Here is a 9,717-nt window from a genome sequence, read left to right on the forward strand (position 1 = left end):
ATGTGGAAATAAGTATTTTTCCCTCCAACTTCTTAAGAGGTTTATCTAAAGGATTTCCGATATAACTAGAAAGACCTTTTAAATACCACACATGAGTCACGGGACATGCGAGTTTGATGTATCCCATTTGATATCTTCGTATGCGAGAATCCACAAATTCTACCCCACATTTTTGGCAAAATTGTTCGTCTTCGTTTTCAGCTCCGCTCGCTCGAGAATTGTTCACATGGAAAAATAATACATCCGTACTTTATAGATGAAGTTCAAAATAATAAATAATTTTGATAGCAAAGTAGCCTTTTCATAAAACCTCCATATTCGTTAATTTAAGCTAAAATAATATATACATAGGTGGAAATAAATATATTTTATTTTGTCCATATCCACATGGAAAAATAGTACATCCATATTTTATATACGAAATTCAAAGTTATAAGTAATTTTGATAGCAAAGTAGCCTTTTCATAAATAGTGAAATTGCAAAAAAAATATACGAATGATATATTGACTTAAAAATAAATTTATTTCTCAGACAAAAGGATATAATTTGGTAAAAGAAAAGGCAATGAATAACAAGATGGAAAAGATAATACAAACAATCTGTGCTGAATTACAAATTTTGATCAATATATACAAATAGTATATTTAGATGGCCATGTGGCAATGCAACATGAAATATTGGAGTAAGTTGAGAATCTGTTAGCATCTAAACGCATTATACTGTACAAATCAAACTGCGTAAGTCAGACACTTAAAATTATAAGGCGGTCAAAAGAAAATGCCATGGTCAAGTGACATTGCGACACATAATATTATAGCAAGTAGAGAATGCATGTAAGCATCTGAACACATGATACTGTACAAATCAAATGGCGTAACTCAGACACTAAAACTATAAGGCGGACAAGATGTAAGTCTGACACTAATAAATACCAGGTATACAAAAGAAGAATATTAGAGTAAGTTGAGAATGTGGTAAGCATCTAAACATGTCATATTATACAAAGCTCTCATAGATCAGACACTGAAATTATAAGGCAGAAAAAATAAGGTACACTAAGGATTACGTACAATTGTATGATAATCCTGCCATGCTTTTCATGTACATCAGATAAGTTTAGAAACTACTTTAGATAAAGCCATGCAATTAACATATATGTCCAATCCTCCACACAAATAAGCTAGGAACACTTCCTAATGATGAATATCTATGTGGGTAAGTGAAATAAACAAAACATGTGCACACAATAATGAAAATAAGTTATGAAGAGAGTAGCTAAGAAGATGTTATAGCAAAAAAGAAGCTATAACAAACCCTGTCAATTATATGACATGCCATTTTATTTGTGCTAAGAACATATATTCTAACACAAAATACAAGAGACGCACATGGGAAAAGTAATATGGCGAGACAGAGAGATCGAACAAGGAAGGAGGGAGAGAGAGTATTTATATTTTGCTAAAGACAAATAGTGTGAGATGAGATTTCTTGGAACCATTTGGAGGAAATGACATTGCATCGAGGGAAAACACGATCGCCATCTAGCAAATCAGAAGGCGGCTGGATAAAGACATCAACTAACCTTAAGTCCGACAGCATTTATTTTACCTTAGTAAAATGATTCCCTAAATTTTTTAGTGGGGATATAGAATTCAAAACACAATGAACTGTGCAATACGTGAAGACTAAGATAAAGTCGAAAGTACATGCTTTACACATGAGCCCAAAGCCTTAATACCATTGGTCTTCTATTGATAGTCTTATACCCACACCACAATATGATTAGTACAAATAAATGTTTACCAAATCGTGGTAGTGTTTCCATTAAGTATATATGCCGGTCATATTTTTTTCATATAACCGAATATCTTCTAGAGAATCAACTCAATATCAAAACATGTACTAGATCTAGCCGCGCAATTGCGCGGGTCACACTGCTAGTTCACCCATATATGTACCCCTCTATTACCTGACCAGCCCTCTCCCTCTTCTCTGTTTGTCCTCATCCGCACAGTCGCCACCGGCTCGTATGGGCGGCAGCTCCAAACTAAAGCTTGGCATAAAATGTCTTACGTGAAACAAGACGTTAGTTTTTCGTTTGATCTGCGCGTATTGCACAGACTCCATTGACGAAGAGGTGGCAGGAGCTTGTTGGGCTCTTCCATGCCCAGGTACCACCTTGCACGTGTGTTCGTGAGGTTGTCGGGGTCACGCCGACCGGCTATGCAGGAGTGGTTCTAGAGCGTTGGGGGCGGGGGGACGACATAGCTTTTGGGGTGGGTTTACTGTTGAGGACAAAGATTTTTAAGTGACTTGAGATAGATCATCTTTGATGGTTGACATGTGGGAAAGCAAGTTGCGAGTCCTAAATGTCTGTCAGCCCAAAGTCATATCCCTTGAGTGAGAGGATCCGAAAATGCTGAGTGGTGGAGTTTCTGTGTAGGACGAAAGAAAGGATTCCTCACATGCCATTGACTTATGTTTTAATAAGTTTTTGCTCACTTATTGAAATAAACTCAATTCTTTTTTGTGCGTGAAATAAACTCAATTTTGAAATATACATATGCGAAATGAAGAGTTAAAATCACAGAAACAATATACACATGTACACATATACAATTGTAGATCATGCGCATGGAATGGATAAAATATTCAATTATTTTGGGGAAAGTCAAAGTGAGTTTTTATGTGTGTTTAGCAAAAAAAATTGTAATTGCTTTTACTAAAACTTGTTGTGAAGTACTAATATTGGTACATGAGTTGTTCATATACATTTGGGAAAAATAAACAAAAACCTAAATACAAGGTTTTCCACATAATGGACTCTCTCAAATATTGTTTCATAACATTCACAACACATCTCCAACTTTATAGTACATAAACAAATTTCAATGACCAGTTGAGCTCTTTTTTACTTCAAAACTCTCCACCTCTTGGTTTAACATTTCTAATAATGAATGTGAATCAAAATCACCATTTTTATGTAATAATATTTATTTAGATTCTTCTCTAGCTATTTTAGAGGAAATGAAAATGAAACAATATCTTGATGTTGTCAAAAATATAAAAAAGAATTTGGCAACAAATCACAATATTGGTTCTATAGCTTATGATAAAACTCCTAGAATAATGGAAGTAAGATAAACATTGATTGTTCACCAAGTGTACTATCTCTCATAGCATCCCATGCATGCAAATATCCACATAAACCAATTGGCTCTTTTCCACCTCAAAATTTGACTACATCTTGACTGAAGATTTTTAATAAGGAAAGTGAATTAAAATCTTCATTTTTATGTAACAATCTTTATTTCAGCATTTTTCTAGCTTTTATAGGGGGAAATTAAACAATATCTAAATATTCTTAAAAATACTACAATTTGCAAGGAGTCCTAATGTTGCTTTAGTAGTTTGTGATAAAATTACGGGAATAATGCAAATAAGAAAATTACTAATTGTTCAGCGAGTGGGCTATCTTCCAGAACATCTCGTGCAAATATCTATTTAACCCAATTTCAGTGCCCATTTGAGCTATTTTCGATTTCTTGAATACACCTTGATTTAATATTTGTAATAAACATTGTTGTGCAGTTTGCTTAATGTTCAATAAATTGTGCTATTGGTTCGGTTTTACTAGCTTCAGTTGAGAAGAGATAAACATTATTGTTGTGCAGTTTGCTTACAGTTCAATAAATTGTCCTCCTTCGTTGGGAGTACATGCTTTTAGTTACAATTTAGATGTCTGATCGAAATTAGAAATTTAACACAACAAATTCTGGGTACATTTTCCATTCTTTTTCACTAATGGAACTGCAAATGTGGAAATATTTGGAAAAGGGAAATCAATATTGCTCAACAAATTATACATTTTTAAAATGAATGTCTTACTGATGGAAAGGCTCACTGGCCTATATTTTCCACCAACCTAAATTAGTTCACATAATGTGTTTCAGTTGAAAACTTAATGATGCATCCATTTGTGATCGTTTCTTCTGGGTACTGGATTATTGGTATGATGCCTCCATGCATTCTATCAAATTCAGTAGGAATAGAGACGCTAATTAGTTGCAGCTCTTCTTAAACATTGTACTATACCCCTTCTCATAAACTTGACGTGTTGATAGCATTACAGCATCCAGATACAAACAAGGTCCGACTATGGAACCAAAATAAAGACAACCCCAAATGCATATGTCCCCGATCGCCCCAACTGGGCTCCACTACTGATCGAAAGGAAAGGAAAACAACACAACGAACACGATCTTCATCGAGCTCCCACTTGAGCTCAGCTGTGTCATCTGCACTGGTATCAACGGCACCTGCAAATGTTTTGGAAGTAATCTGTGAGCCACGAGGACTCAGCAATCTCACACCCGTGAGATCAAGACTATTTAAGCTTATGGGTAGGGAAAGGTAGTGAGGTGGAGCTGCAGCAAGCACTAGGCATATATTGTGGCTAACATACGCAAATAAGAGCGAGAAGAGAAGCAAAGCCACGGTCGTGAACTAGAAGTGATCAAGAAGTGATCCTGAAACTACTTACATTCAAGCATAACACCAAAACCGTGTTCACTTCCCGGACTCCGCCGGAAAGAGACCATCATGGCTACACACACAGTTGATGCATTTTATTTAAGTTAAGTATCAAGTTCTCTACAACCGGATATTAACAAATCTCCTTCTGCCCATAAACGCGGGTACGGCTTTCGAAAGTTCAAAACCCTGCAGGGGTGTCCCAACTTAGCCCATCACAAGCTCTCACGGTCAACGAAGGATATTCCTTCTCCCAGGACGACCCGATCAGGCTCGGAATCCCGATTACAAGACATTTCAACAGTGGTAAAACAAGACCAGCAAAGCCACCTGAATGTGCCGATAAATCCCGATAGGAGCTGCACATATCTCGTTCTCAGGGCACACCGGATGAGCAAGACGTCGGGTTGGCATAGACCCTGGTTGCAGGGGGCGCCGGACATCGCTCAGGTTGGACCAACACTTAGAGAAGCACTGGCCCGGGGGGGTTAAAATAAAGATGACCCTCGGGAGCACGACTCCCAAGGGAAAAGCTAGGTCGTGGTGAGGCAAATGGTAAAACCAAGGTTGGGCCTTGCTGGAGGAGTTTTATTCAAAGCGAACCGTCAAGGGGTCCCCATAACACCCAACCGTGTAAGGAACGTAAAATCAAGGAACATAACACCGGTATGACAGAAACTAGGGCGGCAAGAGTGGAACAAAACACCAGGCATAAGGCCGAGCCTTCCATCCTTTACCAAGTATATAGATGCATTAAATTAAATAAGAGATATTGTGATATCCCAACATATCCATGTTCCAACATGGAATAAACTTCATCTTCACCTGCAACTAGCAACGCTATAAGAGGGGCTGAGCAAAGCGGTAACATAGCCAAACAACGGTTTGCTAGGAAAGGTGGGTTAGAGGCTTGCCATGGCAATATGGGAGGCATGACATAGCAAGTGGTAGGTATCGCGGCATAGGCATAGCAATAGAGCGAGCAACTAGCAAGCAAAGATATAAGTGATTTCGAGGGTATGGTCATCTTTCCTGAGATCCCGCAAGGAAGAAGAACGAGTACATGAAGAAGACAAGCGGACATAGTCGAATGAATCCTCACAAACGTGACGTTAACGGAACTAACCCAAAGAAGCAACACCGGAAAGAAGCAAACAACATAGTAAACAACCACCACATAAACATGGCATGGTGCACAACCAAGTACGATGCATGTCTGGTTTAAATAAGCATGGCATGGCAATATGCAACAAACAGCACTACAAATTAAGTGGAGCTCAATATGCAACAACAAACAACACTACAAATTAAGTGGAGCTCAATATGCAATGAGTTGCATATTGACGGAACATCCACATTCAAGTTATTTAGTTCGATCTCGTTTATGTATCCAACAATATTAAATGTTGTTTAACATGGCAAGGGTGAAGCATATGAACACTACCTATCTAGGCAAGTTTAAATGAGGCCGAAGCAACAAACAACAAGTCCGGAAACTCCTCATGTGCATATTTTAAGGTTTGGTACTGTTCTGCCCTAAACACAATTTTAGAGTTATCAAACATGCAAAGTGATGCCACCATGTTAAACTAGGCAATTTTCTACCCCATTTACATATAAAGTTTATTAGGTTTGGAGCTACGGTTATTTAGTTATGAATAAAATCATTTTAGCAAGTTATTTAAGGAAATTAAAGCAAACATCATTTTAAACATCTCAAACATGGATGAAAGTGGCAAATTATTGATCTACACAAAATTATAAGCATTTTACGTATATAGAACATTTTAAACCGATGCACGGTTTGTGAGTAATGACATGCATGAAGGCTAGGGGTTTTTTTGCAATTCTAAAAATCTACGGATAAATCGCTAAAATCGTTGGAACAAGAAAAAAACCCATAACGGGCCAAATCTGCTGGACTGGGCCACAACAGGAGCATACAGAGGGCGGGGTGGCTAACCCTGGGCCATGGCCCGGTCCAGTGGAAGCAGCAGGCCGGCGGGTCTGGCTGGGCCTAGGAGGCGCTGGGCCTAAGTGATCTGATACGGGAGACCCATAGCGAGGCGCTGGACGAGCAGGCGGTCAACGGGGCTGGAGCTCTCTGCTCGATCCCGAGCTCACGCATGAAGACACTCCTCGGGCGCTGCAGGAACTAGCAGGCGCGGCGGCTCCAGGGACTTGGCAAGGAGTCCTAATGTTGCTTTAGTAGTTTGTGATAAAATTAAGGGAATAATACAAATAAGAAAAATACTAATTGTTCACCGAGTGGGCTATCTTCCAGAACATCTCGTGCAAATATCTATTTAACCCAATTTCGGTGCTCATTTGAGCTATTTTTGATTTCTTGAATACACCTTGATTTAATATTTCTAATAAACATTCTTGTGCAGTTTGCTTAATGTTCAATAAATTGTGCTATTGGTTCGGTTTTACTAGCTTCAGTTGAGAAGAGATAAACATTATTGTTGTGCAGTTTGCTTACAGATCAATAAATTGTCCTCCTTCGTTGGGAGTACATGCTTTTAGTTACCAATTAGGTGTCTGATCGAAATTAGAAATTTAACACCACAAATTCTGGGTACAGTTTCCATTCTTTTTCACTAATGCAACTGCAAATGTGGAAATATTTAGAAAAGGGAAATCAATATTGCTCAACAAATTATACATTTTTAAAATGAATGTCTTGCTGATGGAAAGGCTCAGTGGCCTATATTTTCCACCAACCCAAATTAGTTCACATAATGTGTTTCAGTTGAAAACTTAATGATGCATCCATTTGTGATCGTTTCTTCTGGGTACTGGATTATTGGTATGATGCCTCCATGCATTCTATCAAATTCAGTAGGAATAGAGACGCTAATTAGTTGCAGCTCTTCTTAGACATTGTACTGTACCCCTTCTCATAAACTTGACATGTTGATAGCCAAAAAATTATTTTATCATCAAGGCAGCTAGCAAATTAGAATTCATAAGGTTGATAATAATTGAGGAATTTAGAATACATAAGATATGATATTGAGGAATTCACTCAAATTATATTATTTAATATGGATAAACGGGAAACTGTAATATGATATTGCAGTCATAACATTGAAAACTTAGTAAGTACGTTCTTATGCTAGCCGGTGCAGAAGTACAGGTTGATGACTAGTTGATCTAAACAGCAGGAGGGACGCTACAACATCTCCAAGTCACGGCCCAATCTCAAACTCCACCGGCAACACGGAGAAATCACGGTCGCATCTTGGTGGTTGGCACAGAGAAGCTGAGCGCACTTAGTGTATAAGCTTTGGAGGTTGCGCCGGCAAAGGAAAGGACGCCGTAGAAAAGCCGACCGCCGATGTCTAAACTCTAAATGCAGCGTCACGATCCGGGGAGGGAGCGCACTATCGTTGCAAAACGAGCGATCGAGAGAGAGATGCGAGCGAGAACGATGAACACGAACTGGAGAGAGAGTGGTTTTTCCTCTGCGCAAACCTCACAACTTTTCTGTTATCTTTCTCTTTCTCTTATCTTAGTTACATTGAGTGAGAGAGTGTGGTTTTTCCTCTGCGCAAACCTCGCAGGTTTTCTGTTATCTTTCTCTTTCTCTTATCTTAGTTACACTGAGTGAAAACAACTACTAGCTAACCTCCCGGCCTGCTCGCTGTGATCCGGTGAAGTCGCACCATCCCACGACTCCTCGACACGGTGATATGTGCTGACCGGGAGAGAAACAATGAGAAAGGAGTGTGTGCACTATGCACCAGGGCCGGCCCTGTGTTTTGGGAGGCCCTATAGGCGAATTCGATGCCATGTGCCCCTATGTCCTAAGATCATATATATGTAAGTGCATCTAGTGCCACCCCTAGTTGGTTTTGGAGTATTGACGACAAAACTAGTTGAGGGACTAATGTGTTTGTGAGAATTGCAGGATAACACAGGTAGAAGTCCCTCATTGATTCGGTTTTCCTACCAGAGATGACCCCTAAAAATGTACGAAGACATTGAAGTCAATGGTGGTATATGAAGATATTTACATTGAAGACTATGACAAGAGAAGACACCACGTGGAGCCTATGTAACTCGAAGACTTAGATCTTTCGTAGTTCTCTTTCATTTGTGTTGAGTCATAGGAACCACCGTACTGTTAAGTGGGGTCCAAGAGAACCAGCCAGAACGACTGAAGTGATGCCTAAACAAAAAAAACCTATGTATTCGAGTGAAGACTATGAGAGCAAATTTTATCCAGAGTCAAACAAGTTAGCTTTGCTTGTAGCCCAAGTAAAGTTGCTGTGTGGGTTTGAAATCTGACCGTTGAAACACGTGTCAGTTCCTTAGTGACCTAGGGTCATTTCGGACAAATCAGGTCAGGTTGCCAAGTGGCTATAAATAGCCCACCCCTACAACCATAAACGGTTGGCTGCTCAGATTCAGTGCACGGCTTTTGTTGTTTAAGAGCAACCCACCTGGAAGCCTTTGAGAGAGAGAATACCTAGCGAGGATAAAGCCCTAACCACCCAGAGCCAAAGAGTATTGGGCATCACTTAAGTCTTCTTGTCTGAGTGATCTGAAGACTTATTACACTTGAGGACTGTGCATCCTCCAGCCGGTTAGGCGTCACGTTCTGAGCATCCAAGAGACATTGTGGATTGTCGGTGAACGAAGTCTGTGAAGGTTTGGGAGTCTACCTTGAAGACTTACCAGAGTGATTGGGCGAGGTCTGTGTGACCTTAGCTCAAGGAGAATACGGTGAGGACTGGGTGTCCTGAGCTGCGTGTTCAGGACTGGGTGTCCGGGACTATGTGTCCTAAGGTTTAAATACCTGGCCGCTCCAACCAGACGTACAGTTGTCACAGCAACTGGAACTGGTCCAACAAATCATTGTCTTCAACGAGTCACTGGTTTCATCTTCACTTCCTTTTACTTACTGTTACTCATTGTGAAGTCATTGCATGTTTGCTCTATCTTTTGTCTTCACAACGTGAATGTATGATCTGTTTGGCTTCATAATATCTTCCTACCTGATCCTTATTACACTGCAGCTATTTGTCACTGTGCTTTCACTCTATTGAATACTTGACCATGGCTTGCCTAGTGTAGTCTACCTTCCGCTGCATAGTAATAGGCATATCTCTACTGTTTGTCTTCATAACTTCCACGTTTTGAAGACTTTCATAAAAATCGCCTATTCACCCCCC

This window comes from Triticum dicoccoides, chromosome 1A (genome assembly GCF_002162155.2).
Source record: "Triticum dicoccoides isolate Atlit2015 ecotype Zavitan chromosome 1A, WEW_v2.0, whole genome shotgun sequence".
NCBI classification, from domain to species: Eukaryota; Viridiplantae; Streptophyta; class Magnoliopsida; order Poales; family Poaceae; genus Triticum; species Triticum dicoccoides.